General features: G+C 39.5%; 2 pseudogenes; one reads left to right on the top strand and one right to left on the bottom strand.

The window, feature by feature from the left end:
* The first annotated feature begins 2,080 nt into the window (after positions 1–2,080).
* On the top strand, positions 2,081–2,936 carry LOC147957067 (uncharacterized; annotated as a pseudogene).
* A 14,228-nt stretch (positions 2,937–17,164) lies between these two features.
* On the bottom strand, positions 17,165–17,956 carry LOC147957068 (uncharacterized; annotated as a pseudogene).
* Between the last annotated feature and the right edge of the window lie 9,847 nt (positions 17,957–27,803).

Consider the following 27,803-nt stretch of genomic DNA (forward strand, 5'->3'; position numbering starts at 1 on the left):
TTTATACCTCTACATCATGTCATCTTGCCTAATGCGTTACTATGTTCTTATAAACTTAATACTCTAGATGCATGCTCGATAGCGGTCGATGTGTGGAGTAATAGTAGTAGATGCAGAATCGTTTCGGTCTACTTGTCACGGACGTGATGCCTATGTTCATGATCATTCCTAGATATTCTCGTAACTATGCGCTTTTCTATCAATTGCTCAGCAGTAATTTGTTCACCCACCGTAATATATGCTATCTTGAGAGAATCCACTAGTGAAACCTATGGCCCCCGGGTCTACTTTACATCATATAAGTTTCTGATCTACAATTCTAGTTTACTATTTATTTTCAATCTTTACTTTTCCAATCTATACAACAAAAATACCAAAAATATTTATCTTATTATCTTTATCAGGTCTCACTTTTGCAAGTGGCCGTGAAGGGATTGACAACCCCTTTATCGCATTGGTTGCAAGGTTCTTGATTGTTTGTGCATGTACTAGGAGATTTGTGTGTAGTCTCCTACTAGATTGATACCTTGGTTCTCAAAAACTGAGGGAAATAATTACGCTACTTTGCTGCATCACCCTTTCTTGTTCAAGGGAAAACCAACGCATGCTCAAGAGGTTGCAGGAGAAGTAACAGATGTAGTATTCCGTTAGCTCAAGATGTTAAATATTCGTAATTACTCAGTGCGAGAAAGTACACCTCAGATGCTCCCTTTGGTTGAAGATCTGTAGGTGTTTGGAAAAAACATTTTTCCAATTTACCATTAGATGAATTTGTGAGTGCAATCTAATCTTGAGTGCGAAGGTATATTTTGTGGAACCTACAGTCGATTGTCTTCTTACTGATGACCTTCATATCCCAAGTCATGGAGACTAACATGTCACTAATGCTCATAGGTCTGACAAAAAAATGTGGAATTCTTTGAAGAAGAGCTTAACAGAATATGCAAAGGTGGAGATAATAGATCATGACTGTGTAGTTGCTTGTTTGATGCTACGTGATTCATTTGGTTAGGTTGCTTGTTTTGAGGGCTCATATTATCAAACTTGTTGAACAACCACTGCAGATGCTTTGATTTCTTTTATTTGGAAATTGTTAATTATTGAATGTTTAGCATCAAAGAAAATTGACCGAGTACAAAAAAATAGGGGGGGGGGGGGAGGTAGCGAACGTGTCCGTGCTCTAGCACCCTCCCGGTTGTCCACGAACATGTTCGGACATGCGTCCATGGATGTTTGACGGTGTTCATTTGATGAATAGAAAAGTGTAGGATATGCCCTTTGTCTTCAAGGCAACTTTTAATGCTTAAAAATTGACTTTGATTTTTAGAAGGGGCATAGGTTTATTGTAAAGGTCTATCCTCTTTATAATAGTTGATTTAGGAATAATTATTTCCAACCTAGTACATATTGATAATTTGTTTGAAGGTTACACGAGTAAATTGAAATTGAGAAACTATTTGAAAGTTTTGTGCATATATTTTTGAAACTCAGAAGTTGCAACAATGTGTCGCGGAATCAATGACTTGATGAGGGGCAACTTGATCAATCCAGAAAGCCATGTAGAAATATCAAATCGGTTATACCAAAGTATGTATAGAACACATCAATCTAGATTTGACATATCAATGCGAGGGGATACAAACTGAGTATCAACATATCTTTTTGCATTCACCGGACACTATTCTTTTGGATATCCATGATCAAGATATGTTGCATTAATGAAATGGTGGAAGTCAGATGTGTAGTATCAACATCATTAATAAAGGATATCCAAATTGAGTATATACATATTTGTATATAGATTTGACACTAATCATATGCATATCCATGACGCAACTTGCAAACTTCATTTATGAAACCCAACTATACGCATTATAAATAAACATCAACCTCCCATACATCATATCCCCTCCAACTCCTCACCCCCCCCCCCCACGCAAATATCCATGCACATATTAGATATCATTAAAAAGGAGATCAAAACTGAGCACTCAAATATTTGTGCACAGATTAACCAATAATAATAGGCATATCCATGACCAAGCTCCATACTGCATTTATGAACCCCACTATACACATTATAAATAAATCTCAACCTCTCATACATCATATCCAACCATTTTCCCCCTACACAACCATCTATATCCATTTATCCCCACCTCTCTAGGTTGTAGTACAATTCAACGCTTCTAACAAGCCTTGCAACAATATATGGCACGAACACAGATGGACACCATCATCTTTTCCGCCATTGTCTTCATGTTGCTTTTCGTGACCACGACGGCTCAAGCCAGTGGATCTGGTGGTGCCAAGCCCAAGGCGACCGACCTCATGATAGAAGCATGCAAGAACGCCACATTAAACAACGCATATGTGGATCCTCTCAGAGAGGAATTCTGTTTAACGACCCTCTAGTCAGACAATCGAAGCGCTGAGGCTAAGGACCTCCGTGACTTGCTGCAAGTCACCGTCGACATCCTTAGGGGTCGAGTCACTACTACCAGCAGCAAGGTCAAGAAAATGTTGGAAAACACCAAGAAGGGCACGGTGCCAATGCGCGTCCTCAATTTGTGTGAGGTGGATTATGACACCATGGTGAGCGTCATCAACATATGTGATGCCATTATCAGGGATTACCAACGTGACGAGGGCAGGCAATGGTCCAAAGAGCTAGTCCGTTGGATGGATATGGCACGTGATCATGTCAATGAGTGCATCTCTGAGCTTGTTGACATGCCTGCAGTGGGGGCTCTTGTCAATGAAAACAATGAATTGGGAATGCTGGTTAAACTGAACACCGCCTTGGTAGCAGCCCGTATGTTTCCCGAGTAATAGGATGTTTGTGTTTATATGGCAGAAAATATGTCGATGAGAAATAAATTGTACTATTAATAGTTATTACTATAAATATAATGATAAATGTGTTGTGGCATCAATATGCATGGTTTTCCACAAATTTTTCATTTTGCTATGATAATTCTAGATTTTTTGGGGCCCATTCGTCTTTCTTTCTTCAAAGTCTTACAATAATGACATCTATCACTCGTTGTGGAACCTCTCTTTTAAATTGGCTCTTGAAATCCGATTGTCTGTATTTTTCTAATATACCATTGTTAGTATGTTATTCTGATGTGTTGAATTTATCTATCTCCCGAGTTATCTCTATGCGTGAATATTTTCAAGTATGAAGAGCCGAGGTCAATGTAACAGCGCAAACAATTGCAACCACCCGTTTAGCCAACAGGCTACTACCATCTACGTGCCAATCCTTATCTTTACATAATATAATAATAAAGAACGGAGGCTTTCATATTGTCCATCCGTCATCTGTTTATATCCATCGATTTTATGTTAACCATAAAAATTAACGGCTGGGATTTAAAAATAAATCAACACACATGTAATAAGGAAAGCAAACAAACAAACGCTATGGAACAAAGTAAAAAAAGTCACGAACGTTGCACGTCTCTCTTGACGATGAGAAAAAGGAAAACAATCATATATATCAGATCAATTTCCTGACAATCCCTATTTGGCACTGCAAGCGCCGGTTATAACTGTTTTGTGCAAACCGGCGCCTGCAGCCCACATCCCTCTGATGCGACTGGGCCGGTCCATGTATCTGCTTTTAAATTTTTTTTCTAAAGGTTCAGAAAATGTGCGTCAGCACGAAATCAAACTCAAGATCTGCTCTAGTAAATTAGCACCGCAACCATCAGGCCACAAAATATCGCGGTAACTCCTCCGTTTGGGAATCTTCCAGAACCTTCCCTAAACCGTTTTTTGGTTCGTTGGTCATTTTCAGGTGCGATTTTACTCGGTTTTCTTTTGTTCTTTTCCTTTTATTTCTTAAATGCGTTTTTTATCGTGTTATTTTTCAAAATCAATCATGTTTTTCTCTTTCACGTATTTAACAAAATCGATGAACTTTTTTCCAAATTCGATGAACCTTTTTAAAAATTGATGAACTTTTTCGAAATACGAGTAACTTTGTTCAAATCCGATGAACTTTTTTTTCAAAATTGATTCTACAACTATCGCTAACGCATAGTGATAAAGTAAAGCAATTACATGGCATTTGCATCTCATACAATAAAGCGACAACCATAAGGCAACTGCCAGTTGCCGATAACTTTTACAAAACATGATCATCTCATACAATAACGTATATCACATCATGTCTTGACCATATCACATCACAACATGCCCTGCAAAAACAAGTTAGACATCCTCTACTTTGATGTTGCAAGTTTTACGTGGCTGCTACGGGCTTCTAGCAAGAAACATTCTTAACTACGCATCAAAACCACAACGGTGATTTATCAAGTTTGTTGTTTTAGCCTTCAACAAGGACCGGCCGCAGTCAAATTCGATTCAACGAAAGTGGGAGAAACAGACACCCACCAGCCACCTTTATGCAAAACTAGTTGCATGTCTGTCGGTGGAACAGGTCTCATGAACGTGGTCATGTAAGGTTGGTATGGGCCGCTTCATCCAACAATACTGTCGAATCGAAATAAGACATTGGTGGTAAGCATAGACCTGGCTCGGATGCCACTGTTGGGGAACGTAGCATGCAATTTCAAAAAAAATCCTACGCTCACGCAAGATCTATCTAGGAGATGTATAGCAACAAGAGGGGGAGAGTGTGTCCACGTACCCTCGTAGACCAAAAGCAGAATCATTTTGACAACGTGGTTGATGTAGTCGAACTTCTTCTCGTTCCGACCGATCAAGCACCGAACGTACGGCACCTCCGAGTTCTGCACACGTTTAGCTCGATGACGTCCCTCGAACTCTTGATCCAACAAATTGTCGAGGGAGAGTTTTGTCAGCACGATGGCGTGGTGACGGTGATGGTGAAGTGATCCGCACAGGGCTTCGCCTAAGCACTGTGACAACTAGTCGTCTACCCGTGCGTTCGCACGGGCTATAGAAATTATATATTTACAAAATCATCACAATATATATTCTAAGGACAATGGTGATTGATATTAGATGAAATTTCATTTTCCTATCCTCACTGTAATGGATGAGCCCAAAATTAGAAAGATAACAATACATGCCATAGCATTAATAATTAACATAGAGAACCTTTTGTTGTATAAATCATTCTTAGATTCTCGTTGACAACCTTGAATCATAAGAACTGGCCAAATTATGTCTCCGTATAACTTGTGTTGGTATATTTTAGTTAGAAATCAATAATACTTTTGCTAATATTTGACCTGCAAAGGAGAATGTTTTTTATAATTTATACCACGATGTATGTCAGGAAGAACCTATAAATATAATAAAGTGGTGTTGTCTATGTAAAAAAAGTCTCGCATAAATTTGAATATAAAGACATTATTTTGTTTCTTCTTGGAATTATTATATCCTCGAGTAATATTGTATGAAGAAATATATGACAACCCGATTGTATAGTTGGATTATTTTTAATATGCAGAACTCCAAAGCACGGAAGGTTCATATTAGAATGTTTAATGCATGTAATGTATCAAATTATGCCAAATAAATATTTAGTAGCTACTCGCATTTTAGCCTATTGGTCCCTTTGATGACTTCGAGAGTGCTTAAAGTTACCTCACCCTTTCTACTATATCTTCTCTAGATCATGGTACAAACTCGTGCTTGCAAATAAGAATTACCTTTTCTACCGAAGGTTTTCCCTAATTGTGTCTGAACGTGTACCCCTATAGACTTCCATCAAATAGAATGATATCCCTTTGCTTGGTACAGCTTTATGTGTAGTAGGTAGAATTTTCTTACGACGGAGCTAGAAAGTAACCCTTGATCCATTCTGAAGTAGATTTGAAAGTCTGATATCATAATACATTTCACAATGACTCCAAAAAAGATTTTGGTTGATGGCTTGCGTGAAATTTGTTTCATTAGATTTTTCACATGAAATATGTTCAGAGTATTACTTTTTGAACTTGTTGTGTTTGCATGCTCGAGCAAAAAATAATGATCAAGTTTAATAGTAAGAAACTTAAAACGATTAGAAACTTTAAATAGTATTGGGACTCATAGAGTGCAATTTTTAAATGTTACCAGTTCCTCTCATCATGGGCGTAGTCAATTGGAACACTTGGTTTGTTTTTCCTGTTTGCAGTTGAGAAGGTGAATCTTACTGACTACATATAATGTATTGATTTCTACTCCAGCACGTACGCCATGACAAACTTGTACCTGCTGCGAGGCCCTCTCAAGCAATCGATACATACATATGTTAGTGCGTATACTTTCTTTTAATGTATATACTTGTCTTTGCTATAGCCTTCTTCCTACATCTGCGAGTAAGCAGCAACCTGTTTTTTTAATAATTGTCACCTTGAACATGGCACACATGAACCCTATATTCCTCCATTGCCGAACCATCTAAAACAACTAACTTTTCCTTACTCACTGACACACGGTTTTAAGCATCATCCCATACTGTTCATTTTTCATATTCTAATATGTTTTCCAAACTGAGAAAATGATACAACCAATCATATCTAGCGAAATTGTTCTGCAACTTTCTTGCTTTAAGCATGATATAATTCTTCCTTGAAATTGATGGGAAATAGGCTAAAGGGTAATCTGTTTCTATTAAAAACTACAACGCAGAATCAGGTTTTTCGTCTTAGTTTGCAAACCCTAAACAAGAATCGAACGAAATTGGTACCACTGGAAAGCTTGCAACGTATCCCATAACTTTTACCACTGTCTTAATTTCAGATTATGCAATGTTTTATCACAGTTTTAAACTTAACTCTACCGGCTCAGACAACCCATGCCTAGATAAATACTTAGCGTCAGTCTCTCCAATCCATCTTTCTACTTTGCCAATAATGACTAATTAGGGTTTACCTTTTCTGTGTGGAATCATTCTTCCAGTTCCATGGCAAGATCACAAATTTTGGACGACCCAACGGATTCTCCTTCCTCCAGAGTCTTCTTCTCCGCTCAGATTGGCTACTGTGCCTTACTCTTCTGATTACATGTATTCCCTTCTCTCTTCTCACTAAATTCTCCCTGGTGCAATATGTGCAGTCTACTGCCTTGAGCTGCTCCTTGTCATAGCCTGCTCTGCACTCCAGATCTCTTGCTCTGATTGGTGGCTGGATCAAATGCAACCCACCCAACAGTAGTTAGCTCAACATAAGCGGCTTCAAAAAAACGCAAGGAGCAGCACGTAAACGTAAAGGTCGACGACTGAAAATGGCAACACCATCCTAGAGCAGTGGAGCTCACGGCTATACGTAGAACTTGGTGGTGGTGGTCATGAACAGCGACCAGCACCAGCCTCCGGTAGAAGGGGGCAGTTCATCCATGTGCTTGAGTGTTGACGGCTGGCCATATTGTGAACGACAGAGTCGTCAATTCTGACTAAGTGTAGTCTCATGCTGATTCTCTACTGCCGCATAGGCATGTCCGGCGGTGGCCAGCGTGACTGCATGCTGGGTCATCGATCAATGATCCGGGCAATTCAATTGTAAACCCCAAAAAAGCAAATTCAAAGCAAATCAGTGTGAGATGAGGAACCTGATTTAGATAAGGAACAAAATTCTAATGTGATAACTTCAGCGAGAGCTTGGGATCCATGCCCTAACATCCTTGCTCCAATTTGAGAGAGAGAACGATCTGTTTACCATGTGTGAAGTAAAGAGAGACATGAGAGAAGAGATATATGACAGTTTGAGAGAGAGAAAGAGACGTGAGGGACTGAGAGAGAGAGTTTGAGAGAGGGACGTCAGAGATTGTGAGAGACCACGATTTCTTAGGTTGTTGTTTTTCTTTTACTTTGAGAGGAATAGAAAGAGGTAGATATTTTATGGTTTACTATTCAAAAGTTTTTTTGGCCGAACTAAGCTGCCTGAATGGTCAAAAAAATATTGTTCTCTGAAGATTAATCTACACCGTAATAACTCGGTCCCACCAGATGAACGGCTGGTAAATTCTAATTAACATGGTAATTTTTAGGGAGTCTGTAATTAGTATAAAATACATATAGATATAGATATATAGATATATAGATATATAGATATAGATATAGATATAGATAGATAGATAGATAGATAGATAGATAGATAGATAGATAGATATGACTGAAGGCGTAAACTGTGGAGGGGCGCCGCACACGGCTAGGAATCAATGTTGTGTGTTCTAGAGGTGCCCCTCCCACATATATATTAGGTGGGAGAGGGAGGGGAGCAGCAAGGGGCGCCTCCTCCAAGTCCCCTCCCCCCTTTCATAAGTGTTGGAGGGGGAAGGAAAGAGAGGGGGAGAGAGGGAAAGGGGGAGGCTGAATCCTCCCCTTTCCTTCTCCCTTCCCTCCTTTCCTTCTTCTCCTATTTTGGTCTACATGGGGCGCACCAGCCCACTATGGGCTGGTCTGTCCCCTGCTTGGACCATTAGGCCCATGTAGTTGCCGGGGGGATGCCCAGAACCCCTTCCGTTGACCCGATATGTACCGGGAACCCTCGGAACACTTCCAGTGTCCAAATACCATCGTCCTATATATGAATCTTTACCTCTCGACCATTTCGAGACTCCTCGTCATGTCCGTGATCTCATCCGGGACTCCGAACAACATTCGGTCACCAAATTGCATAACTCATATAATACAAAATCGTCATCAAACGTTAAGCGTGCGGACCCTACGGGTTCGAGAACTATGTAGACATGACTAAGACACCTCTCCGGTCAATAACCAATAGCGGAACCTGGATGCTCATATTGGTTCCTACATATTCTACGAAGATCTTTATCGGTTGTACCGTAATGACAACATACGTTATTCCCTTTGTCATTGGTATGTTACTTGCCCGAGATTCGATCGTCGATATCTTCATACCTATTTCAATATCGTTACCGGCAAGTCTCTTCACTCGTTCCATAATACATCATCCAAAAATTAACTCATTAGTCACATTGCTTGCAAGGCTTATTATGATGTGCATTACTGAGAGGGCCCAGAGATACCTCACCGATACTCGGAGTGACAAATCCTAATCTCAATCTATGTCAACCCAACAAACACCTTCGAAGATACCTGTAGAGCATCTTTATAATCACCCAGTTCCGTTGTGACGTTTGATAGCACACAAGGCATTACTCCGGTATCCGAGAGTTGCATAATCTCATAGTCAAAGGAATATGTCTATGACATGAAGAAAGCTGTAGCAATAAAACTGAACAATCAATATGCTAAGCTAACCGATGGGTCTTTTCCATCACATCATTCTCCTAATGATGTGATCCCGTCCATCAAATGACAACACATGTCTATGGTTAGGAAACTCAACCATCTTTGATTAACGAGCTAGTCTAGTAGAGGCTTACTAGGGAAACTGTGTTTTGTCTATGTATCCACACATGTATCTAGTTTCCGGTTAATATAATTCTAGCATGAATAATAAACATGTATCATGATATAAGGAAATATAAATAACAACTTTATTATTGCCTCTAGGGCATATTTCCTTCACTAAGAGAGGAAGGCGGTTGTCGCCCTTGTCCCTTGTTGCCAGCCTACCATGCCGTCATCGATCACTGGCTCACTTAGAACACGAGCTAGTAGATTTTGTGATAAGAGTGAGGAGGATGGTACCGTAGAAAATGTGGAAAATTGCATTTTATTAGAGATGGATTCAAAACAAATTGCTTGAGCGAGTGGTTTATATATTTTCTTCATCAATTCGTACAATTTTTTGGTTAGGATAGAGGGGTAAATGCATTGGTTGGGTGCTTCAAGAGTTAATAACGGACACAGTGGCATACCGGTTTCATTCCAAACAACCGACATCATATTTTTCTTTTGTCGTAAGGTACGACATTCAACTGTATGTTGGCAATGTCTAAGGACAATCATATCTGCCTTCTTGGGCGTCATGGGAGGCACATGCCTTGTTCCCCTTGATGGAGGTGGCAGATGGCATGATCACGGGGGGAGGGGATCAGGGCAGAGAGCGGGGCGGTTGGCAGGTGATAACCCACAAGTATAGGGGATCGCAACAGTTTTCGAGGGTAGAGTATTCAACCCAAATTTACTGATTCGACACAAGGGGAGCCAAAGAATATTCTCAAGTATTAGCAGTTGATTTGTCAATTCAACCACACCTGTAAGACTTCATATCTGCAGCAAAATATTTAGTAGCAAAGTAGTATGGAAGTAACGGTAACGGTGGTAAAAGTAACAGTAACAGTTCTGTAGTAATTGTAACAGTGGCAACGGTAAAGTAACTAAGCAAAGATCAATATGTGAAAAGCTCGTAGGCATTGGATCAATGATGGATAATTATGTCGGATGTGATTCCTCATGCAACAGTTATAACATAGGGTGACACAGAACTAGCTCCAGTTCATCAATGTAATGTAGGCATGTATTCCGAATATAGTCATACGTGCTTATGGAAAAGAACTTGCATGACATCTTTTGTCTTACCCTCCCGTGGCAGGGGGGTCCTATTGGAAACTAAGGGATATTAAGGCCTCCTTTTAATAGAGTACCGGACCAAAGCATTAACACTTAGTGAATACATGAACTCCTCAAACTATGGTAATCACCGGGAGTGGTCCCGATTATTGTCACTTCGGGGTTACCGGATCATAACATATAGTAGGTGACTATTGACTTGCAAGATAGGATCAAGAACTCACATATATTCATGAAAACATAATAGGTTCAGATCTGAAATCATGGCACTCGGGCCCTAGTGACAAGCATTAAGCATAGCAAAGTCATAGCAACATCAATCTCAGAACATAATGGATACTAGGGATCAAACCCTAACAAAAATAACTCAATTACATGGTAAATCTCATCCAACCCATCACCGTCCAGCATGCCTACGATGGAATTACTCACGCACGGCGGTGAGCATCATGAAATTGGTGATGGAGGAAGGTTGATGATGACGATGGCGACGGATTCCCCTCTCCAGGGCCCCAAACGGACTCTAGATCAGCCCTCCCAAGAGAGATTAGGGCTTGGCGGCGGCTCCATATCGTAAAACGCGATGAATTCTTCTCTCTGGTTTTTTTTCTCCCCGAGCGTGAATATATACAGTTGGAGTTGAGGTCGGTGGAGCTTCAGGGGGCCCACGAGGCAAGGGGGCGCGCCGCCCACCCTCGTGGACAGGGTGTGGGCCCCTTGGTGTTGATTCTTTCGCTAGTATTTATTATATATTCCAAAATATTCTCTGTGAAGTTTCAGGTCATTCCGAGAACTTCTATTTCTGCACAAAAATAACACCATGGCAATTCTGCTAAAAACAGGGTCAGTCCGGATTAGTTCCATTCAAATCATGCAAGTTAGAGTCCAAAACAAGGGCAAAAGTGTTTGGAAAAGTAGATACGATGGAGACGTATTAGCAGGGGATTCCTCCTTGATGGTCCATGGGGTTGTATGTTGTGAAGGAGAAAGGAGACTATAGCGAAGGTCAAGTGAGTGTCATCAGATTTTAATGTAGAGAGCACCAACGACAAATTCCCATTTATGGCGGAAAATTGAGCGAGAAGGGGACGTTCCGGTAGGAAAAGGGAAGGGTGCATCGTCGAGTGGAGTTTTTGTGTTGGAACCGCGTGTTGGAGATGATGGAGGATAATCTGGAAAACCACATATCTTCCTCACATATAGGTTGGATTTCGGTGAGCCTGGACTATCTAAACAGTTGGATTTTCGGGAGCCTTTTAGGCGCCTGTCTGATGTCCGAACACTCTCGGACATATGAGAGAGAAATGAGCTTCAACCTTGGAGATGATCTTAATCATTTGTCTTGTCTAATTCATTTATATATATATTATAGCCTGTAGCAACACACGGGCATTCCACTATTATTAATTAGTGCTCTGGAAGACACCCGTTAAGATGTGCTTCCAACACTCGAAGTGGGGGGATGTGTCCAAATTATGTCTTGACCAAAACGCGCCCTGCATCAAGAGTCAGTTGTCTAGCTGTATGCCCTATTCGCCACGCGGAGTTTCCTTGGTAATTAAGGTAAATCAAACAAAATCATTGGACATTTAATGACTACACCTTATGCATCCCCAGAGATTGGATCCACCCTACCATACTAAGCCCTTCTATCACTCGTGTTCGGAATTGCGCTTCACGTTGTCCCGTGTCCTAACCTCCACTTGGACCGAACTCCAGGATCCATGGAACCTGCAGGGCCGAAGAACGAGGTTGGAGGGAGAGAGAGAGAAGAGACTACTATGATGTAATTTTATTTTATATATACATGACGTCCATTCAAAGTCATTCCATCAACCCCTCAAACAAATACATCAGGTTGCAAGGACATTGGACATTGCCTTACCGAATTACTCACACATGGCGATCGGATCACAAGAAGTAATCAGTGAAGAAGACATCGGATCGAATCACAAAACAAAGAGAGGATTTCACAATCCCTTGCATTCATCAGTCATTAGTGGCAATATCAATGGGAGTATCATAGATTTTATAAGATAAACATGTTTAAACTATGGCATGATGAGCATAAAAGTAACACACGTCAACTCTTCAAGATTAAACTTGATCATCCTCCAGTAACATAGGTAGAAATCCAAACCGTAAGGAACTAGGTTGTTTAATGCCTAGATAGACCTCCGCTTCTTCACATGAAAAGTTAGTATAGCTGTAGTGGTGGCATGGTTATTATGCAAGTGTTATTGAAGCAAAGATAATCAACACAAAGCTCTTGCTCACCTAGAAAAAATAAAAAGTAGCTTTTATTCTACTTAATCTAGTTAACACTTGCTTGCGGGGAACACATGGAAGAGAATTTTCTTTCTTGAGCAATGAAAACATAAATTAAGGGAGTGAAAGTTATGAAAATACAACATGATACTAGAGTAACTCATTAACACCCACGAGTGTCTCATCATTAATTCTCTCAAGGACTTCGCTTCAATCATTGCTTGCTGAAACTTTTCTTGTCTAGTGACGAGATTATGCCAAAGAAATTATTCATGCATAAGGTTTCGCAGAGGCTTAAGCTTGAGTACTATTGATGAGTCCAAATTGTGTGATTATTTCGACGAGTATTTTGTGCCAACTCCATTGGCTTTGTGGAATGTTACTGCGTTCACACACTGTTTTTGTCGGTTTTCCCCAGGACACTTCTTTTGGAACAAATGGAAAACTATGGTAGGAATCACATGATATTATGGTGGAATCACATAAATCAATGTGATTATACCTTACCATAAATAAAATAAAATACTTAAAGGAAATTGGATCTGGCGCAGTCCAACAAAGTGCAACACGGGCAACCATACGAGCGCATGTGCTCGTGCATGCAGCCGTATGGCATGCTGGTAGCTCCCTCCCGTCGACTACTTCTTCCCTATGGATAAAGATTGAGGAATAGACACACACACACACACACACACATACACACAACCACCGGAAACACATCCAGAAGGAGAACCCTAACTTTTTGAACCCATCCAGAGGGGAATTGGTAAGGAGGAGATCGCCATCTTCACCACCAGGTGCAAGGGGACGTCGGCATCATCACCACTGTCATCATCATCATCATAATCCACATCAATCTTCATCTCGTTGTAATATCAGAACTCTAGTGGATCATCATGCATGTTACTTGTTTGATTCATCCATGTTTATCATCATCGCATTCATGCTATTTTGCTTCCCCTATGTATGAGTAAACCCCCTAGTTCTTAGGGATATGGATGAATCTAGGTATGTATAGGAGCTGAAACGTTAATATGTGATATTTTCTGTTGAATGATTTAGTTTAATAGACTTCGTGAATGTTGTGAAGGCTCCTCCCTCAAAATTATCACCGAAAGGTCACAAAGTATATTACTGTCATTTTAAGAGTTAGCGAGTGAAGGTAATTCGAGGTGACAGCAAAAGCCTTCACCCCTAGGTTTTACAATTGATTAGGGAATTACGGAGAACCTTAGTGAGGCCGCGTCCATAGAGAGACCCTTAATTACCGTAGTCGTAACTTGTTGGGGGAGACTACTGTAGTGGCATGTGTGGCATGAAGTCTACCTAGAGTAGAATGTGCTCTGTACCCGGCTATGCCCGGTGTAAACGTCAAGAATGGTGTAAGTGCATCTAGTGCCTCCTTTGTGGTTATGGACTATTGAAGACAAATGTGTTAAGAGACTAATGTGTTTGTGAGTGTACATAGCTGAAAAGTCACAGAAGATGTTGTTTAACCATGAAAGACGACCCCTAAAAATGTACGTTTAGATTGAATAAATTGGTGCGCCCCTTTGAAGAAATTGACGTGACGAATTGGAACGTGAAGATTTTGTTTCAGTAGTTTCTTCTTTCTTATATTGATTCATAGGGAACACCATACTGTTAAAGGGGGTCTAGGTCATATGTATGCGTATTTCCGAAGTGATGCTCAACCTACCTATTTCTTCGAGTGAAGACTATGAAAATCTCTTGAAGTGCAGTCGAGTTCCACAACAACAGAGACACAGTTCTTCTATTCGTTGACGAAATTGGTCTGAAGGAAGAGTTAGGATTTCGCCGGTGTGGTTCTCCTACCATGAGAAATTTGAGAGTTTAAATTTCCAACCGTTGCCGGACTAAGGCGGTGCTCGAGTCTAAGCCCGTCATAAGTGTTGTGGCAACGGAGGTGCAAGAAGTGCTAAAGGTGGGGTAGTATCGATGTCATGGTGAGCGGTTTGAGGACCGGCATGTCATTGGCCAGTGACAAGAGTTCCGAGGTGGTGTACAAGTCATCCTTCGTGTGTTTCTTGGTGCAGGATCGGAGCTAGCAGAAACACAAGGATGCTGAACAAAAGCACCCCATCTCATATGAGCTGGCGCTAGTCCAGCCTCACCGTGCTGCCGCCACCACCTATGTTATTTGGCTTCGCAATCCCCTCCTCCACGGCGGGAGGCATGGGTTTACTTGGTGTGGAGTTCGACGTCACCTGCGGCGAGAGTGGATGTCGCATAACTTTACAAGTGGGATCCACCAAGATACAGTGCCATGTAGGCAAAGTTTGCGGTTTCATGCGAGAAATGCACCATATTAGCCAACTGATTGTACCAGAAATCGATTTCCATCTTTCGGCATGAAAATGAACATGCAAGCCAAGTTTAGGGACCACGGGTAAATTCATCTCTTAAATAATACAAAAGGCTTTTTCATCCTCCCACATCCTCCCTTTTACTCCTTGGATATCCACACACTACAGAGGAGCTTAGTAGTAGCGCTTTTTATAAGAAAGCGCTGCTGCTAAAGAACGGTAGCGCTTGTCACCGAAGAGCACTGCTAATATCCATCTAGCAGTAACGCTTTTGTTATAAAAAACGCTACTACTATAGTTGCCAACGGTTGCATGGCAGTGTAGGTATACTAGTAGCGCTCTTAATTAAAAAGCACTACTGCTATTGTATATAGCAATAGCGTTGTCCTCTGTCGAGCGCTACTGCTATTTTTTCAGGTGTATGTGTGGGCTGATATATAACCGTACAACTTTCTCATGTTGCGAGTGAAAGTCATTGTGAGTTTTCCATGATCTTGCTTAAATACAGGTACGACTACTGAACTGAAATTAATCTTATCGTGCATATTCACTTGCAACTGGTATTCGTAAATCTACAACACATGTCATTAATGCAACACAGCTTGATCATGGATATAAAAAATGATTATTGTTCTTTGTATGCACATATGTATTGGTGGTTCATCAATGCCATATGCATCTTGGCTATAGATATCCAAATTGTTAGTGTTTTATCTCCACACAAATATGTTGATCCTCCTATTGGACATGCTGGTCTTAGTGCCCTCTCTATTCACAAATATGTTAATGCTCAGTTTAGATCTTCTCGTATTAATACACTTCTAGCTTCTATTGGCTGGTGAATGCAACATTTCATTTGTATTAATATGTCTACTTGTTATTGCGGGGAATATTAATATGTCTAATGTAGCTTCATTAATGCAACTCAACTTGATCATGGTTTAAATGATCATTGTTCATTTTACGCCCTTGCAGAAAAAAGAAGGGTTCAGTGTATGTATAGATATATTGACATGATACCTGTTTTAGATAACCTTGCATTAATATGTCTAATTTCCATTTCTGTTCTCTTTCCTCGTTCTACAGATTTCATATTTGTATTCATTTTAAGGGTTCTTCAAGATGCACATAATTTAGTCACTGGTTACAATCTAAATGTAAGAAAGCGCATAATCTGTAGAAGGTGCAACCTATGTGTTATCCATGTGATAAAATTAAAATCAACATCCTAGATCAAATGTCCAAGTCAATTAAAAAAGAGATTTCCTTACAAGTAATGTCAAGCCGCATTTTCAAATCACAAACAGTTTTGAGCAATGAATGATCTCAAAAAAAAATCATCCTGCCTGCCACCGTTTATCTCTTTGGATGTCCACATATTGTTTTTTTTTCATGGTGAGCGTCTGTGCCAATAGATAAACTAACGAGTTTTTCATCTTGTGATCGAGTCAAAGATATTCGATTCTGTGTTTTTCATGATCTTGCTTGTACGTACGACCATGAAACTACTATTGTTATCGTGTATGAATACTTGCAACAGGGTGCTTCAGCGCCAGCACCGACCATGGATGGACATGAGTATGCATGGATGCGTGCATGTAACGACCTGATCGCTCCTGCAGGTCAAAGTACATGTTTCTCTTAGGTCTGTGCACCATCAAGGCCTTGAACAGTTCCTTGATGAGTGTCAAGTGAGACTTCATGTCTCTATGGTGAACAGACAAACTTCAGCGGATATGTTGCTCTCATGGCACGGCAAAGACAAGAACAATAGATGGACTCTTGCCACTAGTAGTATTGATCCACGCTTGACACATGACTACTCATGGAGAAGACCCATTCCTTTATAACATTTCCCTTTTATTCAGTCTGTTTTGGTGAATCAGCAGTTAGAAGAACTTCTTCTTCTGTTAAAAATAGGTTTTCTAACCCAAATTAAAGTTAGATTTCACAAGGAGTGAACCAGTGGCATTGTTGTATCCCCTTGAAGCAGAGAAGACAAGGGTGCGACAATCATATTTCCAATTATCCAGCTGGTCTTTTACAAGTATCCCTTCTTGAATACTCGGTTCAATAAATAAGTTGTTCACACTTCACAGCCATCCATGTGCATATATAGTAAGTTAATAACACAAAATCCGAGTAAATTTATGCCACAACAAGGTTTATTATTGTTATTTCAAATAACTGATGCGACAACAAATAATATTAATCACGGACATCATATGATATTAGTAAGGCGTTGTTGAGGATGAGAAGCATGTACAACTCCTCGTTTTCTTTGATGAGCGCCTCCGCACCAGGCATATCTGGAAGCTCTAACCAACACATGATGATAGGGTTGTAATTAATATCCACACAGTCGGGCAGATGCAAGAACTGCTGCCCACTCTTGTCACCTTGGTAGTCCTTGATCAGGCCGTGGCACACGTTGAGGCGTCTCACCACACCTTCATACTCCATCTCACAATAACTGAGAACGTGCATTGCCACTGTTCCCTTCTTGGCATCTTGCAGCTTTTGCTTGATCTTACCACTAGCGGCAGTGACACGGCTCTTAAAGATGTCGACAGTGACAAGCACTAAGTCACGGAGGTCCTTAGCCTCGGCACTTCGATTGTCCGACTAAAGGGTGGACAAACAGAATTCTTGCGTGATAGATTTGTTGTAGGGGTTGTTGATCGAGGCCTTCTTGCATGCTTCCACCATGAGCTTGGTCGCCTTGGGCTTGCCAGTGTCAGAGCCACTAGCATGAGCGGAAAAAAGGAAGAAGATGATGGTGGAGAGGACGATGGTAGTCCTTGGCATTGCTACCATTACTACAGGGCTAGCTAGAAGCCTTGAAGTACTGAAGCGCTGAGAGGGAGATGGAGAAAAATAGACAGAGAAGGATGTGTATTGCAGAGATGGATGGGTGGATGGAGGTGATGTACATGAGGCTGAGAATTCTTTATAATGCCTGCAATGGGGTATCATAAATGCAGTATGCAGCTTTGGTCCAGAATATGTGTACTATCGGTGTCCAGTAAATGTTGAATGCCCATTTTGGATCTCTACATATTCATGCTCTCTCTATGTTCCACAAATACACAGATGCTCATTATAGATCTTGCTGTAGTAACGCATATCTTACTTATATGAATCCATTAATGCAACGTAGCTTGATCAAGGATATCCCAAATGATTAGTGTGCACCGAATGCCCATAGATATGTTGATGCTCATTTTGGTACGTCTTATTTGCATTGGTGTTTTCTAAACATCATTTTGTATAACTGATTTGTTACTTCTACCTCCCTTTGGGGGACGATTATATTTTCCCTCATCAAGTCTATAATTGCTCATTTTTTCTTTGCAATTTTCGAGTAGTTACAAATAATTCTCAGGGAGCAGGCACTTAGTTAACTTGGTGACACAATAAATATTTTTGTTAAAATATCAAAATTTTATATTTTATATTTTTTTATTTCCAAGTCGATTATTGTCTGATGGGTTGACTTTTACAACAGTTGTATTCCCCCAGTTAAAAATCACAACTTATTTTAGGGATTAAATGATGCCAGCCGGACTAACGTATCGTTCGTAGGCACTGTCAAAAAATAAGCATGTTTACTGCCCACCGCCTAAGAAAATCAAAAAAAAATACCTATACCAACACGTCACAGTATGGGTTTATTCGGTTTCGATTCTCGTTACTACGTAGTAGGAAGGAAAAAAAAGAGCTAGCGATCATAAGGAGGTAACCTGTATCATAGGTACATGATGCGCACGTACACGCCGGTATCTTATATTTTATATTTTATATCTTATATTTACTAATTGGAAGCACCTTTCAAGCCTTCTCATTAATCAACATTATAAAAATTAATTACACCGTTGTATTATAGAATTTACGTCTAAGATGAAAGGAGAACTTACGTAACATAAACTTGGAAGGGAAAAAGATATAGGGAAAGGAGAATAAAAATAGAAGTAAAACAAAGAAAATAATTTAGATGGGCCAGCCCATTATTGTTTGCCTTGTGCGAAATTCTGACTATTTATGGCGCTGTGCGGAAAATAGAGTTTTCCCAGCTGCATGGGCAGAAAAATAAGTGGGCTGGCTTTGCTGGGCCACCGCGCGTGGCCCACGTACAACAATTCTTTTTCTAGCAAACAAACGCATAAGACCTTTGTACCACCTCGGGTAGAAAGATTGTTTTTTCGACGGTGAATGGATGAAAATATAGGCAAAGCGCACCTTGCTTTATTAGTAGTAGCACATATGCCCGTGCGTTGCAACGGGAGAGATGTTTCTTTGGAGAAGCAATGGGAGAGATAATTGATGTCTCCACCAAAAATGATCTCCATAGCGGTGTGATAGAGAGAGGAGTTGTGGTCTTCTAGCGGGTCATGTTTCTCCCGCCAGATATTGATAGTGGTGCGGTTAGTCGGCATAGCGGCAACCATACAACTCATGCATTTTTTTCCTTTGGGTCAGTCTCTGTCTCGGGGTTGTGTCTGCCTCTACGTTTGGTAGCTATGCGGCGACCTTCAGAGCACGGTTGCTTCGACCACTCTCTCTTATGATGGCGTAACCGGATAAATTACTAATTGTAGCGCTTAAATCCTGTTTCATTAGCATATATATTTAGCGCATAACCAGATATCAATGTCCCTTCTTTATTAGGGTTTATTTTCTTTGATTATTTTAGCGCTCACGTACCCACAACTATTTTATTCGAGCCAAACCAACATATTCTGTTTTATTGGACCAAGAAAAAATTGCTCCCTCAGACGACCCAGTAGGAAGTGTGGTTGAGGCCCAATACAGCCTATGCGTCGGAGCAATGTTTTTCTTGGGCCAAGTACGTGGGGGCTACTATATGACGCTAGTTGCGTAAAATAACGTGTGAGATGCACATCAGTTCGTGTATGGACCAACACACTGGTAGGCGCCAAGACGACCTATGTTAAGAAGGCACGGAAAAATCCAAAAAATAATGAGTTGAAGGATCAAAATCATGTCCTGAAAGAGCCGACTACGTGCTCATAGCCACTCGAAGAAACGAGTCCTACCAACCAATGGCCAGCTCAAACCTTTAAGATCATACTCCAATGTGAGATTGGATACAATTTTTTTAACTGTTTAAAAAATATAAATTGCTGAATATTCCTGAAAACATGAATAATTTTTAAAATCGCAAACACTTTTTGAAATTCTTTACATTTTCAGAAATACACAACAAAATTGGAAACCCTCAAAATTCACAAATTTATTTGAAATCATGAACCTTTTATAATAACATGAACACGTTTTGAAAATGCGATTTTGTTTGAAAAAGAAACATATTTTGAACATTCAAAACAATTTTTGAAAATGTGTTTCTATAAACTTGGACATTACTTTGAATTTGCGAACATTTCACTAAAACAAAAATATTTTTCATATTTGGAACATTTTCTAAATGCATTATTTTGGGAAAATCTCAAACAACTTTGGAAAACACAAAGAAAAAATGGAACATTTTTTGAAACCTGAACAAATTTTGGAATGAGAACAAAGCACTATTGGGAAAAGGCTAATTAGTGGCGCACATATTTTTGCTATTAATGGCGTACTATAGGTGCGCCAGTATTACCACGCCACTAGTAACAAATAGTAATGGCGCACCTATAGTGCGCCATCACTATGCCTAGAAGGTGCGCCATTACTATCTGACTTAGTAATGGCGCACCACATAGAAGTGCGCCATTACTAACAATTTTTTTCAAAAAAAAATTCCAAATTTTTTCAAATATTTTTTCCCTTTTTTCTTAATCTCAGGTCAATATGCTTAATCTCAAGTCAAATCGCACTCCGTGGTCAAACTTGCCGGAAGGTCACCCATCCTCACACTACTCCGGCCCGAGCACACTTAACTTCGCAGTTCTATCCAACCCCAGCACCAGCTTACTTAACATGCACTTGTTGATATATATCTATCATATCGATCCTATTAAACCTTGTTGATATCTAGGACTCTGTTCATGTTCATGAGTGTGACGAAATTTCAAACTTCCCGGTCAAATTACGTATCATATTTTGAAAAAAAATTGAAACCAATTTTTTTTTCTGTTACTAGTGGCGCACCTAGCAAATGGTGCGCCACTAGCAAGTTTGATTTTTTTTATTTTCCCCACTCTAGATCTTAAAAGCCCCGTATCCTTCATTCTGTTAGGTTTTTAGGGATTCTGAAAATCTTGTAACTTTTAGAGTAGATGCTTTTTCATATATAAAACTTTTTAATCCGAGTTTGTATGTAAAAGTTATGCCCATTTTACTAAATTCTAGAGAGATTTTGCAAATAAAGTCGAAATTCATATTTGTAAATTTTCCCAACAACTAGACCACGTATCACATGGGAAACTTATTTTCTTTTATTTTTTTTGACATTTCCATCATTTTCTTTTATTTTTTCTAAAACTGAAAAGGCGGTCCGGGGGGGTGCAAAGAAAGTTAGTAATGATGCACCTTCACAAAGTGCACCATTATTATGTGTATGACTTGGTCAAACCTTGGTCAAAGTTAGTAATGGCGCACTTTGTGTAGGTGCGTCATTACTAAGTTTGACATAGTAATGGCGCACCTATGCAAAAGTGCGTCATTACTAAGTTTGATCAAGGTTTGACCCAGTCATACACATAGTAATGATGCACTTTGTACAGGTGCGCCATTACTATGTCAACTAGTAATGACGCACTATCCTCTAGTGCGCCACTGCTAACAATTTTTTTTATTTTTTTTTCAAAACTAGTACTAGCGCACCACACACCAGGTGCATCACTAGTAATATGTCAATAATGTCGCACCTGTATCTGGTGCGCCACTGCATACATGGTGCGCCATTAATGTCCACATTAGCTATAGCCATTTTCCTAATAGTGAAGATTTAATGTTCTGAACATTTTTCGAAAAGGAATATTTATTAAAATCCCAAACATTTTTAAAAAAACCAGATTTGTGTGATATTATGAGTTTTATTGAAAATTTTGGTTTTATGAAAAAGGGGAGATAGAGAAATAAACTTGAAAGGAAAAAAGAAAAAAGAAAAGGAAAGAAAATAGAAACCAATGGAGAAAGAAAAATAGAAACATAACACAGAAAAAAAAATGGTTCGACCGAGCTCGAGCGCCCTATGCGAATTTGTGACTATTTTGGAATGAGAACAAATATTTATATTATAAATTTTTTTAAAAAGGAATATATTTAAAATTCTGAACATTTTTTAAAAAAATGATTCTTATGATATTATGAATTTTTTGAAAATTTTGAATTTACAAAAAAAGGGAGAAAAATAAAATTGAAAGGAGAAACACCAAAGAAAAAGTGAAAGAAATGGAAAAAAATAGAAACATATTTTAAAGTTCTGAGAATTTTAAAAAATCGAATTTTTATGATATTATGTAGTTTTTTGACAATTTTGAATTTACAAAAAGGGAGAAAAAGGTAAACTTGAAAGGGAAAAAGACCAAACAAAAGGAGAAAGAAACGGAAAAAGAAAAACAGAAACATAAAACAAAACAAAAAAAAGAATATATTTCAGCCCAGCTTGGGCGGCCAGTGCGAATTTACGACTATGTAACACTAATTGCGATAAATAGGGTTTTTCCACCTGCATGTACACGAAAATAACTGGGCTGGATTTCCTGGGCCAATACTGTGGGCGGCCCATGTACGAGATCTGGCGTTTTTCTTTTCTAATAGACAAACGGACAAAAAAAATTATACCACCTCGAATAGAAAAAAAAATCTTTTCGTTGGTGAACGGATGAAAAAATCAGAGAAACACACCTTGCTTTATTAGTAGGTATACAGGTATAGATATAGATATAGATATAGATATAGATATAGATAGTATTGATAGAAAAATGAAATTTTCCATCCATGCTAATCTTAGCATAAATTGTTTAAGAATTCGTTGGTACACATAAAAACATCTAATGTGAATAATCTATGGTTCTTATAGTATTTGCTAGGATATCATGTATGTTAACGGAAAGTCATGCATGCATGTGTCCATTATTGTGTATAGAAACAAAGTATTTATAATTCTACCATTCTTCCGTGGCAAAAACAAGCATGTATTCCTTCTTTTAGGTTAACTAAGAAAGACTACAATAGAACACTCGACCTTTATGCCTTTTAGAAACTTCTAGATCACGAGTGCATGATGCACACAATAACTTTTGCGTTTGTAACCATGTTTTCTACCAACATAAAAAATATACCCTTATATAACCTTCATAAAGTAACACATTCTTATTTCCACATATCTTCTATAAATTTGACGTGATTTTCCATCACACAGCGATATTTTTATACTTTCGTCACAAAATTGGACATAAACAATCAATCACAAAATAGTCAAAGAAATGTAACTTCATTGGATCCAATGTGCATGTGTAATAATAATAACCTATATCCAAATGATTGTTTGATACTTATAATTTGTCAAAAATATGTTATATCTGATATTACAATTGCTAGCCCGTGCAGGTGCACGGATTGACGACTAGTGATATGTAGATAGAATTAATTGTGATTACCACTCAAAAAAAATTCTTTATGGATATCCAAATTTATGTTTAGAATCAACATTTCTACTTCAATTTTTTCCGGGGATTTTTTTTACTTAGTAAACATATGGATATTTAGAAATTTTTTGTGCTAATTGTGTGCTCTCCTTAGCCTATGTTACAATGCATGGTTTTCTCGGTTATTTTAGAAAATGCATGTATTTCTCTATTGCCAACTTCTCACAGATGCAGTTAAGTTTCGTAAAAGTTTAGAATGGCAGCCAACATGAAAAAGGATAAAAGTATCATCATTTGCACATTTTTTTTCACCTTCTTCACTATCTATATTTATGGATATTCACTTTGCGATTTATATTTTCCCAATTCGCTACAAAAGCGCAGAACAAACATTTTAGAAAATAAATGCAAAATGTGTAAAATAAAATGTGTAGGTACATAATTAAAAATCTTGGACGATGATAACTGCCACACGTGTGGCATCTAGGGGGTATGTGCCGCACGCCCCGTGTGGCATCGACACAGGCCCGCCCACACGAGCACGTCCGCGCGCACCCCACCACAGCCCGCATGTTCGGTGTGCGGCGCAATCGCCCGCACTAGCACGTTCGGGCGAGCGACCTCACGGCCCGCACGACCCGTCTCGGCCCTCGCCCCTCCCCGCCTGCGAGCCACACGCCCCGCGTGGCAGTAACCACGCGTCCCGCCGCGATTGCCATGGTCCGAACCCTCTTCCATGTTCGTTTAACTGTAGTTGCCATGTTGCTGAGCTGCAGTTGCCATGTTTGACAACTACAGTTGCCATGGTTGCTCAACTGCAGTTGCCATCTCAGGTCAAGTGTCGGATGCCATTTTTGGGTAACTGTAGCTGTTGCCATGTATGGTCTGGTCTACTACAGTTGCCATGATTTGAAAACTTTAGGATTTGCAACCTACTAACACTAGACAGTTGCCATGTAGCACTACAAAAACATGGCAAAAAACATGTTCGGGTAAAAGAGAGAGTTGCCATCTGCTTACAAGCACACTAGGGCAGTTGCCATGTACCCTGCAAAAACACATGGCAACTGATAGCTTTTGGTGTGTGGGAGAGGAGACGGGCATGTGGGCGACGGTGGTATCTTTAGGAGTTGCCACCTACTAACACTAGACAGTTGCCATGTAGCGCTACAAAACAGACGTGTCAACAATAACATGTTTGGGGTAAAGAGAGTTGCCATCTGCTTATAATCACAAATAGGGCAGTTGCCACGCACTAGCACTGGACAGTTGCCATTTAGCGCTACAAAAACAGACGTGGCAACAATAATATGTTCAGGGTAAAGAGAGTTGCCATCTGCTTACAATCACAAATAGGGCAGTTGTCATGTACCCTGCAGAAAACATGGCAAATGACAACTTGGTGTGGGAGAGTGGGAAAAAGGGCAGTCATGGGAGATGGGGAACAGAAGTCGTGCGCGGCGTGCGGGCGCGACAGCAGTTCCACCGCACGCCCCGACTCGCAATCGGTCTCGTCCGAGGGAGAAACAGCGTGCGGGCGAACTACCTACACACCACACACCGGGCTTGTCCTACGTGGCACACCAAATCCATCTTTTGGTGTCAGGATTCATGCAAAAAACAACCAACGACAATCCAGGTGTGTGGGCGAGTTGAAGACGTTCCACGCGTGTGGGCGTTAATGCTTCCGAAAATCTTATATCTCCGTCTCAAACAAAAAAAAAGCCTCCTTCCATAAGAAACAGCTCATACGTGAAACTCTTCTCGCCTATTAAAAAAAAGGAAAAGCATCCCTCCCCCAAAAAAGAGAAAACGTCTCCACTAGCTCCTGTACTTTTTTTAGGCAACCACGTCTCCTCTATATGGCCAGATCTTTCAAGGCTTCTTACTAATCAGACCACTACGTTGTAAATTTATATGCAATAAAGAAAACTTGCCGAATCATAGATGGTCTCGTCCAAAAAAATGTCATGTGATACGTCCAACGTTGTTAAAAAAACATCCTCCGTTCCTTAAAGAGAAAAGATAGCGTCCTTAGAAAAGCACTACCAATAAAAGGAAAAGAAAGACGGAATCCAGTTGATGACCGATGAAACTCCATAAATAAAATCTTCTGTCGATCGATTTTAAAAGAAGAAACATCTGGCTCAGTTCCTCTACATGGCCGCATACTCCACTTCCTCTTCAATCCTGCTCTCCTACATGTGGCTGGTGGTGGCGATTTCTCTAACCGAAGGATATACCCAACTCGCCATCACCATCAAGTGCGCTCTCCCACCAGCAGGGCCAACAACAAACTACAAAGGAACCTGACGACAGGTGCTGTGAGGTATGATGCAAGATCGACTGCGACCCCAAGCGGCGATCGATCTTCCTCATTGTTATTGTCACCGCGTCTCCTTCCATCCACCCGGGCATCAAAGTTCACCCTATTTTATGATAATAAAAAAGTCCAACTACCAAGTACAACCTCTAATAAGTTCTTCTTGGATTCATGCTCCGACAAGACTATGATCCAACTATGATAATAATGGATTAAGGCGCGGATTGCTAACACTTATCTGCATATATAGTACGTATGCATGTCTTTATTTTGGTCTTAGAAAAAAGAGAAAATTAGCTATTAAAGCATCTTTAAATACATGCAAATTACCGAAGTAACAAGAAAATATGGATGTACCATGCGCCACGAAGATCTAATAGACACACGATTATCTATGTGGTATAGGTATGTATACAGTATGGATAGAAAATATAAAAAAATGACATCCGTATTAAAAATATAAGAAATTCTTTAAGACTTTGTTTGTTGAGACTAGAACTTAAAACCGGAATAATCTATGGTGCTTATAGTAATGAGAATATACTACAAACTTTTGTTTGCCATCACACAATGACAATATTAATAAGGTTGTCACACAATTGGAGGCAAACAATCAAATAACAAAATAGTCCGAAGCAATGTAACACTGTTGAACCTTATGTCTAACAAAGATAAACATGCATGTGTGACAACAATAACCCATATCAACATATTATTATTGTCTGACATTTCTAATTTGTAACAACTTTGTTGTATGCAATATTAAAAGTGCTAGCCCGTGCATGTGCACGGGTTGATGACTAGTATAGTATAACTCTGAGACATGCCTATATAACCTCTTATTTGCATACATTCTTTTAAAACATAGCATAGACAAACCACATTACATTATAATAATGAATTTGTTTTTTCTCGGTGACAGGGTAACTGTTATTTCTATGTCGACCAGTTGTAGCTTGAAAGAAAGTGTTATAAAACAATTATGTTACTCCCTCCTCCATAATCTAGTGTGTATAGATTTTTTCTAAAAGCCAAACTTTCCAAACTTTGACCAAGTTTATTGCAAAAACAAATTATATCTACAATAGCAAATATATTTAACATGAAACTACATCTTATGGTGAATCTAATGATACACATTTGTCATTCTAGATGTAAATGTCTTTCTTCACAAATTTGGTCAAACTTTGTGAGGTTTGACTTTTCAAATAAATTATATTCACTATACTACGGAACGGGGGTAGTATATTTTAGGTATAGAAGTTTTCAACACACATTTTCACAAATTCTAAGATTAAAATTGCATATTATTTGTTAAAAAATTAACTATCTAATTCTCGTTCAACAATGAATCAATAGTCTAGGAAAATGCGAGCACCATTGTCAAGTCTAGGACATGAAGCCTGAAGGGCTGCGGATACCATTGTCCTCCTTACCATTCAACCAGAGGTTGGTTCACGTTGGCTCTCACATGTTGACGGTCGTGTGCATCGGTATGAAGTTTTATTTCGGACAAATTTCCTATGACAGGCCGGCTACTAGAATTATCGTTACCCTAGAAAATGTTGCCATGGTTCAAATAAATCAAATTCAAATAATCCAAAGTTCAAGTAAGATATAGATGATATTATTGACACAAAGATGGTCATGGCCTCTTGGCTACACATGATTGTTTGCTAGAGAGGGTCGAGGAATTGAATTCCGTTTTCCCACCAATTTTTTGCATTGTTACTTTGGCTGCCCATCGGATCTTCGCGCTTGAAAAGACTGCATCCATAGAGGTAATGGGAGAGATAAATAACTTCAAAACATCAGAAGAACACAATGACAACAACAGAATTTCAGGAGCCATTTTAAAGATATGTTCCACAGGGAGGGACCGATGGCATCATTTTTAGCCTTTG

This window comes from Triticum urartu, chromosome 7A (genome assembly GCF_056163025.1).
Source record: "Triticum urartu cultivar PI428250 chromosome 7A, HENAU_Tu73, whole genome shotgun sequence".
NCBI classification, from domain to species: domain Eukaryota; kingdom Viridiplantae; phylum Streptophyta; class Magnoliopsida; order Poales; family Poaceae; genus Triticum; species Triticum urartu.